The sequence below is a fragment of the Coregonus clupeaformis genome, chromosome 13, assembly GCF_020615455.1.
Source record: "Coregonus clupeaformis isolate EN_2021a chromosome 13, ASM2061545v1, whole genome shotgun sequence".
NCBI classification, from domain to species: Eukaryota; Metazoa; Chordata; class Actinopteri; order Salmoniformes; family Salmonidae; genus Coregonus; species Coregonus clupeaformis.
In genome coordinates, this window is record NC_059204.1 from 45,666,755 (window position 1) to 45,677,601 (window position 10,847).

At 39.9% G+C, this 10,847-nt stretch overlaps 4 long non-coding RNA genes across 7 annotated transcripts; 1 reads left to right on the top strand and 3 right to left on the bottom strand.

The window, feature by feature from the left end:
* The first annotated feature begins 1,577 nt into the window (after positions 1 to 1,577).
* Positions 1,578 to 3,322, top strand: LOC121579602. Its single transcript, XR_006661673.1, has 3 exons — positions 1,578 to 2,428; positions 2,674 to 2,892; positions 2,987 to 3,322. It is a non-coding gene; the product is annotated as an uncharacterized LOC121579602 (long non-coding RNA).
* On the bottom strand, positions 3,317 to 7,010 carry LOC121579603. 4 transcript variants are annotated; one of them, XR_006002933.2, is made up of 5 exons: positions 6,976 to 7,010; positions 6,351 to 6,853; positions 5,626 to 5,796; positions 4,259 to 4,473; positions 3,317 to 4,183 (listed from the first exon to the last, which is right to left on the bottom strand). It is a non-coding gene; the product is annotated as an uncharacterized LOC121579603 (long non-coding RNA). The 4 variants fall into 4 exon arrangements; XR_006661670.1 differs by lacking the exon at positions 6,976 to 7,010 and adding an exon at positions 6,026 to 6,204 and having other exon boundaries at positions 6,351 to 6,960; XR_006661671.1 differs by lacking the exon at positions 6,976 to 7,010 and having other exon boundaries at positions 6,351 to 6,664; positions 6,764 to 6,957.
* Positions 7,007 to 8,798, bottom strand: LOC123492189. The gene is made up of 5 exons (XR_006661672.1): positions 8,729 to 8,798; positions 8,562 to 8,641; positions 8,235 to 8,287; positions 7,121 to 7,157; positions 7,007 to 7,043 (listed from the first exon to the last, which is right to left on the bottom strand). It is a non-coding gene; the product is annotated as an uncharacterized LOC123492189 (long non-coding RNA).
* A 194-nt stretch (positions 8,799 to 8,992) lies between these two features.
* LOC121579604 lies at positions 8,993 to 9,690 on the bottom strand. The gene is made up of 3 exons (XR_006002936.2): positions 9,371 to 9,690; positions 9,144 to 9,265; positions 8,993 to 9,037 (listed from the first exon to the last, which is right to left on the bottom strand). It is a non-coding gene; the product is annotated as an uncharacterized LOC121579604 (long non-coding RNA).
* Positions 9,691 to 10,847: the final 1,157 nt, after the last annotated feature.

Here is a 10,847-nt window from a genome sequence, read left to right on the forward strand (position 1 = left end):
TGTCTGTCGGCCCTGCATTAAAGAATGTAATTGGTTAAAGAAAATTGTGATGTATACCAGTTTCATTTAAGGACCAAAGGATTGACAGCCATCCCATATAGATTGCAAAATAGTTGGGAAGAGATTTTTGACGTACCGATTCCATGGCATAGTGTTTATGAACTGATACGCAAAACAACACCGGATTCAAAACTTATAATTTTTCCATTTAAATTATTATATACAATTCTTGCTACCAATATAATGTTATTTATATGGGGGATACAATCTTCCCAGCTCTGCAGATTTTGCTGCGAAGAGACCGAGTCATTAGATCATTTGTTTTGGTACTGTCCATTTGTAGCTTGTTTTTGGACACAGGTCCAGGAATGGCTAAAGGATTGCAATATTTACCTGGAGCTAACCCTGCAGATAGCACTACTGGGTGATCTGAAAAGTCATAGTCAATCGATCAATAATATAATAATACTTTTAGCAAAAATGTTTATTTTCAATTTACAATCTGTAGAAACAATGAGAATAGAAAGGTTCAGAACTTTTGTAAAACATCACAGTACAGTTGAAAAATATATGGCAAATAGAAATCCAATATGGATGGTGTTAAGAGATAGATGGGTGGTGTTGAATGGAGTTGAAGGACGGGACTAATAACAACTAACAACAACTAATATCTCACTGGTCATCCCCAAAGCCAACCTCCTTTGGCCGCCATTCCTTCCAGTTCTCTTCTGCCAATGACTGGAACGAACTGCAAAAATCTCTGATGCTGGAGACTCTTATCTCCCTCATTAACTTTAAGCATCAGTTGTCAGAGCAGTTTACCGATCACTGCACCTGTACACAGCCCATCTGTAATTAGCCCACCCAACTACCTCATCCCCATATTGTTATTTATTTTGCTCATTTGCACCCCAGTATCTCTATTTGCACATCATCTTCTGCACATCTATCACTCCAGTGTTAATACTAAATTGTAATTATTTTGCACTATGGCCTATTTATTGCCTTACCTCCATAACTTACTACATTTGCACACACTGTATATAGATTTTCTATTGTGTTATTGACTGTACGTTTTGTTTATCCCATATGTTACTCTGTGTTGTTGTTGTTTTTATCGCACTGCTTTGCTTTATCTTTGTCACAGCGACGTGTAGGCGAAGTCAAGAGCAGGACACCGAGCTACTGGCAGAAACGTTACTGGATGCAGTGCAAATACAAAGTACAAAGGCAACCTCAATAAGAGAGGAAATAATATGACCCGCACACATGGGCAACTGCCGCAAAGACCAAAACAATTACGCACAATACACAATGAGAAACAGAGGGTTATAAAGGGAACACAATCAAACATAATGGGAAACAGGTGTAAACTACGGTGGCCGGGATGTGCAAAGCAACATTACAAAGAATGAAACACTTTTACAAAGCTCGAGACAAATTTACATTTTGGAAAACACATTTACATTTTGGAAAACAAATTTACATTTTGGAAAACAAATTTACATTTTAGAAAACAAATTTACATTTTAGAAAACACATTTACATTTTAGAAAACAAATTAACAAGACGCAAAACACTTTTACCAGTCCCGAAACAAATTTACAAACGACAGATTCGTCACGGAAAGGGAATGTACCATATACCGGAAGTGACGAGCGTGGTCTTTTCGTGTTTTTGTTGTGGAGTTTATGGCGTCAAAGAAGTTTATGGTGACCGCCCGAACATGGACTGCGGCCGAGGGATGTTTTGCCCGTTTTGTGGCAAACACATGAACAGCTTAACGCGGTTTTGCTTTACGTGTGGTCGGTGTTTGGAGTTTTTAAAGGACGCGGACCAGACGGAAACACCAGACATACTGCATCATTGCGTTCAATATTTTAACGAGGGTCACTCGTACGCTGTAATCGTGGACATGATGTCAAGTCTACACGGTGTAAACATCAGCTTGAGGACTCTTAAAAGTAAACTGAACGAAGCCGGGTTGTACCGCAGAAAGGATTATTCCTCGCCAAACGCCGTGAGTAACGCCATCAGATTTGAACTTCGTGGACCTGGACAACTACTCAATGGGACCTAACTATATGCGGCACACAGATGGTTATGACAAATTTAAGCCATTCGGTTTGGCCATTTCGGGATGCATAGATGGATTTTCACGTAAAGTATTGTGGCTTCAATGTGGACCAACAAATAATAACCCAACAGTGATTGCTCACTATTTCATGTCATGTGTGCGAAACCACGGTGTCATCCCCATGAGACTGAGGACTGATTGCGGCACTGAGAACGGCATAATGGCTGCAATTCAATGTACCCTACGCCACCATCACAGTGACTACTACTCTGGAGCGTCCAGCCACATGTACGGCTCATCTATAAATAACCAGCGTATTGAGTCCTGGTGGTCTATATTTAGAAAGGGAAGGTGAGTTGTCTTCATAAAGGGTCATTGCATCTTTTGGTCATTCGATTTTCTTCTCAGGAACGATTAATGAAAAACGAGCACAATAATTATCAATACAAATTTGTAAAGCAAATCCTGCCCGTCAGGAAAAGTAGCTGTTCCTGAAAAGCAAATCGAATGACCAAAAGATGCACAGACCATACATTTCATTATAACTAACCTTTATTATTTATAGTATAACTAAACATTTGTATCCATTTCTATAGGTCTCAGTTCTGGATGGAGTTATTTGCCGACCTTAGAGATGCTGGATACTTCAACGGGAGTCATGAGCATCAATGCCTATTGAGATATTGCTTTGGTGATGTTATTCAGAAGGACTTGGATGAGTGTGTGAGACTGTGGAACAGCCACAGGATTTGCCCTTCCAGAACAGCAGCATGTCCAGGAGGAGTGCCCAATGAACTCTACTACTTACCACACAGGTGATACATTGGTGATAATAAACAGATAAAAGCATTAATGTAACGTTTTAGCTTAAATGAAAATAAATGCAATTATGTATTCTATTTAACATAGGTTTGGCTCCAGAGACTGCGGATTTCAAAGTGAACAAGCTGAACTGGATGCCCTTCCTGAGGCTAGCCTGTCAATGACTCCTTGTGGGGACCCAAACATGCAGGAGTACTTGGACTTTGCCATGGTACACAATCAGTTACAGAAGCCAGACAACTGGGAGTCTGCATCCGAACTGTACATGAAACTAAAAGAAATGGCTCAGCTATGAAATGATCAAAAAGGGAGGGTTTTTTGTAGTGGTGGAATACTGCTGTCTGTCTGAACACAATATTTATGAATCTGTCACCCAAAGCTTAATTGTTTTTAAGTGTGAAGTAAATTAATCAAAAATAGTAATCAGTATTTATTACACTTTTGTAGTATTGAGAGTAATGGATCTAAAACATTTTCAAAATGTTTACTGTGAGAAAAGAACATGCTCACATACAGTAACATTATAAAAACAACTTTGGCAACTGCACTTTAAAAGTGCACCTTTAATAGGGTTGGGCATCAAGAACCAATTCCTACTTGGACTAGTTAAAAAAATTACGATTCCATCGGAATTGTTTCTTTATTGGAATCGTTTTGGAGGATTGGGTTTCAAATCTGATCATGGGTTCCAAATTTAACATGCGCAAGTTTTGGTTTCTGTAGCGGCCAGGTGCTTGTTGTGTTGCAGCCATGGAGCACAGTAAGCGGTGCTCTAGTGTGGCTTTATTTTACACTGAAAAAGCCCCGTCAAACTGCAACCCACCTTTGAATCAAAATAAAACTTTCCTCTTATTTGTGAAATAAGCATGTGACCCGTTTCAACTCCACCACTCAAAGAATCGGAATCGAGAATCGATAAGAACCGGAATCAAAAGGAAGAATTGGAATTGGAATCAGAATCGTTAAAATCTAAATGATGCCCAACCCTAACCTTTAACAACAACAACTTTTTCAGAGTCTTAACTCTAGGGGTCATCCATCATATAGCTTAGAAACAGCCGAATCCTGGACTATTTTGAATTCCAAAGTCCATTTGTGACTTAAACAAAGTGTATGAGTCTAGGAGTGGTAATCTCAAGGAGTTTGAACATGTATTTGCCATTGGGAACGCAGAGTCCTCCAGGAACTCTATTTGAGGCAGTGGTTCCAAGCCAGATGGGGGAAGTGAAGACAGCCCAGTAGCAAACATCAAAACATCTTCCACAGACACAGCAGCCTGGCCTTCTGCAAAGAAAAACAATTCAGATGCATCACTGCCATGTGTTTTCTTAACTAGTTATAAAAAACAAACTAACAAACCTTCACAATCAAGGAGATAGTCTGCCCAGTAGGCCATGGTTTGACTTTCTTTAAGTCTTCGATTACTCCCCGAAGGACTGAGGTCAGGTTTGAAGAGTCTCTCAAGTTCAAAAGCAGTGAGTCGCCTTTCAGAGTGGCACATGACAGGGGCCAGCAAAGTAGGGTGTTGCTGTAGTGCAGTCAAAAACTCCAGGGTTGAAAGACCATCTCTGAATCTACAGAGTGAACACAAACATTGTTTCACTGCTGTGTAGTGCCAATTGAATTTAAAATTATCTAAAGAAAACTATTAAATATTCTCTTCTCTACAATTACTATCCACCTTAACATTGTTGAAAATTGATTTCAAAACCCTATTTTTGCATTGCACATTAAACGTTAATTGTTACAAACTGTAAGTATAACACACAGAAACAAAAGACTGGAATGACACAGACGGATGGGTGGCTTGAGCACTCACACGATGCCTTCAGAAAGTCTACACACCCATTGCACTTTTTCACAACTTTGTTTCGTTATAGATTCAATTTAAAATAGTAATATTAATATTTTTCCTCATCAGCCTACACACAATACATCATAATGACAAAGCAAAAACACGTTTTTAGAAATTGTAGCAAATTTAATAAAAATTAAAAACTGGAATATCACATTCGCACAAGTTAATTAACCATTTTCTCAGTACACTGTTGAAGCACCTTTGGAAGTAATTCCAGCCTGGATTCCTCGTGTATGAAGCTACAGGCTTTACACACAACATCACCACACTCTTTATATCTGATTTTCAGGGACATTTACAAGAGATACTAAAACCTCTCTGCATGTCAGGATCTTTATGAGAACTGAGGGCAGAAATAGATCCATATGTAAATGACACTGCTACAGTATGGAGCAGGTGGTTGGATAAACAGCAGCAAGTCATCAAGGGTTTGATGGGTAAAGTGAGCCTCAAACCATCACTCTGCTGCCAGATGTGCAGCAGAGGTGGATGGATCACTTTAAGGGGTAACTGGACTGATTTTCCTCTATGGAAGAGTTAGTCAGGAGGAGAAACCTAAGATCTAATTTCTGTTTTTGCTTTGTCATTATGATGTATTGTGTGTAGATTGATGAGGAAAAGGATTTACATATATTTTAAATTGAATCTATAAAGGTGTGCAGACTTAATGAAGGCACTGTAGTTTGACACAGAATGAAGTGACATCACATATCCGTTGAAATACACTAAGGTACAAATTCTGATTAAGGACAAATTGATAACAGATATACATACTTGCATAAACCAAAGATGGGGACCATGAGGCATTTCAAACAAAAAATTCATACATAAATAAATAAAAATCTCATCACTACAAATATCATCTTACCTGTCAATTACAGATGAGTTGCGGTCAATGATATACCATTGGAGGTAGTCTGACACGATTTCTTTATTTTCTTCCACAGTAGCCACATCTCAGACAACCTGCTGTCTGTAACATTGTGCTGTGTCTCATCATACATTCTTGCAGAGCATCCAATGAAGCAGCATTCTCAATCTGAAAGACATGAAAATGGGCAAAAACACCCCAGTCAATAACTGTATGCACTGTATCTCCTTGCCTATTTTTTTAATAACGTACATAGCAAGGTGTAATCTTACACTATCAAAAACTAATAAATTAATTAAATATATTCCGTACGTGATATAGGAAGTAAACATTGTCTCAAAAACACTGCAGTAAGTATGAAAAACTCTGCCCTACCATACCCTTATGCTATTCTCACCTCTTGCAAAGCTTTCCCTATTTCTTCATCAGTTATTAAATTATTTGTTGCTTTGAATGAAGACTGGCCTGCAAGATAATGTACAAGATCTTCTGACAGGAAATGGGGTCCTGGACCTCCATGCACAACTGACACAGCAATCATCTTTCCTGCCAAGTAGTATTCATCCTCCCTAACAGCTGTGAATGAATTCATATTGCAAAATTAAAACAATGCATTACTGTATATACTGTAATATGCAAGCATATGTCATGTGATATATCTGGTCAATGAGCATTAACCAACCATTAGTAGCCTATAGTACACATCCAACCAATATGCATACCCTTTGCATTGTAGACCAAGAACCGATGTCCTTCTGGTCCATCAAAAATGGGCCGGTCTTTTAGGTGTTTCATCAGTAGAGTTAAAAACTCTCGTCTTGGACCACCAGTGTCAATTCCCTCTTCCAGAACACCAGTATCATCAGTAAATTTCACCAGCATGTCACAGGTTTCAGAATATGTTGTACGCTTGAAACCTCTGACTGCCCCATCCCAAACATTATCCCTTGAGATGTTAAACCGGCTGACTTTTTTATGATCAATAGGAAGAGACAGGTTTGCTACAATGTCAGGTAATGCAATATCCGTCTCCTCCCTGTAATGACAAAAAGTTAATTCATTTGTGGATATTCCAGATATACAAGAACTATTGTACAGTGAAAAAACTGGAGTGCTATAGTCAAAAGCATATTACATTGCTGTGTGTTGGAAATTCTTCACATTGACAGCAACCGGCTCTTCGTCCTCCTGCTCAACATTTGGTGAATACAGGTCTGTGTATTTACTGTTGGGAAATTGCCATTTCCATGTTAAAACATCTTACAAACAAAAATGTCTTCCCCATGTAATCAGTTCAATACATTTAAATTATGTCAGTCATTATCTTTTTTTTTTTTTTTTACTTACCTGTAGCAAGACATTTTTTTCTGGATTTGCTTCCGTGGATCCAGATCCTCAGCATCAGATATTACTATCTGAAAAAAGATTAAAATGTCTGAAACAACAACACTGAAAGCAAGAAATGTCATGCTGCCACACTCTGCCTTATTACCTGTCCAGGCTGAATTGTTGATTGTCCTGGTGCATCTCTGAAACATGATAAAACATATTAAAATGATTAGCTCCATGATAAAGGCTATAATGTAGCTTTGAGTAGCATGTAGTAGTAGAGGGAACAGAAAGATGTATTAAAAAAAAAGATTATTTTGAGAACATGTGGATAGGAGCGTTTCCTGGACTCAAATCTGAGTTAGTTTGAGTTTCTTTTTTAATGGAAAAGGTATAAAATAAAAGAAAGCTCAAACTACTATTTTTTAACTATTAAAATGCTTGTATTGCAAGTGGCCAAGCCATACAGAACCAATTTAAAAGAACTTTAATGCGTTTTTTGCATCTAGCCTTCGTCAGCGAGTCAAACAGATGAAATGAGAGACAATGGGTCTTTTCTAGTGTCCAAGGTGTTCTGGGCTAGAGTAGGTGTTGTAGACATCTTAAAACCAGTAGGTGTCCTTCAGGCCTACAATAGTCAAATCATGTAAACATTATGTATATGGATGTGTCCCATGTTTCCTATTGGTGGATTACCACTAGAAAAAACCCAGTGTCTCTCATTACATCTATTTGACTCCCTGACAAAGGCTAGATGCCGAAACGTGTTGGAGTTCTTTGTTGGTTCTGGATGACCGTGCCACTTCAGTAAAGGCCTATAGTACCTATGCAGGATCGACAGTGATGTGGGACATATGAATGGACAGTGGATACCCCCCACTTCATTCTCACGTGTTTTTTTAAAATGGTTTGGTTAATTTTTGTTTATTCAACTGCAAGAGCAACTGTATTTCAGTGGGTTTATTCTGTAAAGCTCTGCTCACACAGGCAGCTGTGGGTCCTTTAGGTAGGGAGCGAGGGGGCACCGCAGTCAGTTACAGAAACAGCTGATAGCATGTAGCAACGTTGAGCTTATGTGCAGCAATATAAATGTATGTATAATGTGTATGTGAATAAGTAGTGAAATATCTGCTAGTAGTTTTATCAGTTTTGTGAGTTAAATAAAAAAAAAGGTGAAATTGCACTTTACCTGGTAGTGAAAGCACTGTAGCCCAACAAAATATGAATTATTATTGCACGTGTGAAAATTCCTTTGTGTCCAAGTGTGCAACACCTACCTTTCATCGTCCAGCTTGTGTTTGGGAGTACTTCGATTTTGTGGTTCAAAAACCTGAGAGGAAACGGATAAAATGATCAACAACTTTCAACAGGTTCCATTATTTTTCCATTACCACATACAGTATATATCAATGCTGAATGGTTGTCTGTGTTACTGTATAATAGTTACTGCAAAATAATCAAAACAAGCCTTTTTCCACTAAAATATTGACCAGGACATTGATTTTATGCTTAAAATCCAATGTACATCTAATTAATAAATTATATGAAAATGAATAAATACAAACATACATAAACATTTTAAAAAAGAGAAATAACTGATGTACCAAAGTGTCAGCACGATTGAGTTCAGCTGTGCTCCTTGTTGTGATGACAATTTCAGAATCAGAGTCTGAGGTATCATCCACTGAAAAAAATAATTCAAACAACCATTATCTATCCTCCAGCAGAGTATCTAAATATGTAAAAATATTGAATCATGAGATCCACTAACCTCTTTTATAGTGTTTTTCTAGGCAAATGAAAAAAGTGATCCTGGAATATGCCTTTCCTATTTCCTTTTTTATATTCTGCCAATTTGAATGGCCTTTCTGACCCAGGCACATGAACCACCTCTGAGCAGTCTGGATACAAAAAGGACATAAGGTCCTTCGTGCATGTCCTTGTTAAATGTTGTCATTTTCTGGACAGCTTGTTTCAGTAGATCAGGTGCTGCTACCTCTGGGTCTGTAAATAACTGTAGTGTTTTCCCTCTTAGAGGTTTTAAATCAGTTCCACTTGGCACCATCAATCCTACGTTTATCTAGTAAAATAACAAAGATATAATTAATGTATACATAGGTAAAATAAATACACACAAATACATATAGAGCATTGCAAAATTGTATAGGACGGTCAGCACACCTTACCTGGACGTGTTTTCTTTCTTTAGGCCTATATCTTCCTTTTGGCCCATAGTTAAAAGACTGTCGTTCTTTTGATTTCGAGCTTCTGTACTCCATGAACTGTTTGTATGATGGGCATGGTTGTTCTGCAGAAATGGACAGAGTTCCGAAACAGAAAGTTAGAAGCCGCTCAAAAAATCATTAGCGTTACTGTCCTTAGATAGCTAGCGTTTTGGTTTTGCTAAACTTACTTTGCATAGCACTGTCCGGCTGCCGAGACGTCCCCTGTGTTTCCAATGTTTCCGTCTTGTCCGCGTCCTTTAAAAACTCCAAACACCGACCACACGTAAAGCAAAACCGCGTTAAGCTGTTCATGTGTTTGCCACAAAACGGGCAAAACATCCCTCGGCCGCAGTCCATGTTCGGGCGGTCACCATAAACTTATTTGACGCCATAAACTCCACAACAAAAACACGAAAAGACCACGCTCGTCACTTCCGGTATATGGTACATTCCCTTTCCGTGACGAATCTGTCGTTTGTAAATTTGTTTCGGGACTGGTAAAAGTGTTTTGCGTCTTGTTAATTTGTTTTCTAAAATGTAAATTTGTTTTCTAAAATGTAAATTTGTTTTATAAAATGTAAATTTGTTTTATAAAATGTAAATTTGTTTTCCAAAATGTAAATTTGTTTTGCAAAATGTAAATTTGTTTTGCAAAATGTAAATTTGTTTTCCAAAATGTAAATTTGTCTCGAGCTTTGTAAAAGTGTTTCATTCTTTGTAATGTTGCTTTGCACTTCCCGGCCACCGTAGTAAACAATAAAGACCAAACAAGACAAACACCGAAACATAGATCGGCAGCAGCTAGTACTCCGGGGACGACGAACGCCGAGCAAGGAGGAGGAGCAGCCTCTGCTGAATCCGTGACAGTACCCCCCACTTGACGCGCGGCTCCAGCCGTGCGCCGACCCCGCCCTCGGGGACGGCCAGGAGGACGCGGAGCAGGGCGAGTCGGATGACTCTGGTGGAAATCCCTCAACATGGAGGGATCTAGGATGTCCCTCCCAGGGACCCAGCACCGTTCCTCCAGACCGTACCCCTCCCACTCCACGAGATACTGCAGGCCCCCCATCCGACACCTCGAATCCAAGATGGAACGGACTGAGTACGCCTGAGCCCCCTCGATGTCCAACGGGGGCGGAGGAGCCTCTCGTACCTCACTCTCCTGGAGTGGACCAGCTACTAACGGCCTGAGGAGATACACATGGAACGAGGGGTTAATGAGGTAATTAATGGGCAGTTGTAACCTATAACATACCTCGTTCAATCTCCTCAGGACTTTAAATGGCCCCACAAACCGCCGACCCAGCTTCCGGCAGGGCAGGCGAAGGGGCAGGTTTCGGGTCGAGAGCCAGACCCGATCTCCCGGTGCATACACCGGAGCCTCACTGCGGTGGCGATCGGCGCTCACCTTTTGCCGCCTGATCGCTCGCTGTAGATGGACATGCGCAGCGTTCCAGGTTTCCTCCGAGCGCCGAAACCACTCGTCCACCGCAGGGGCTTCGATCTGGCTCTGATGCCAAGGTGCCAGGACCGGCTGATAACCTAGCACACACTGAAAAGGCGTAAGGTTAGTTGAGGAGTGGCGAAGTGAGTTTTGGGCTATCTCTGCCCAGGGGATATATTCCGACCACTCCCCCTGCCGGTCCTGGCAATAGGACCTCAGAA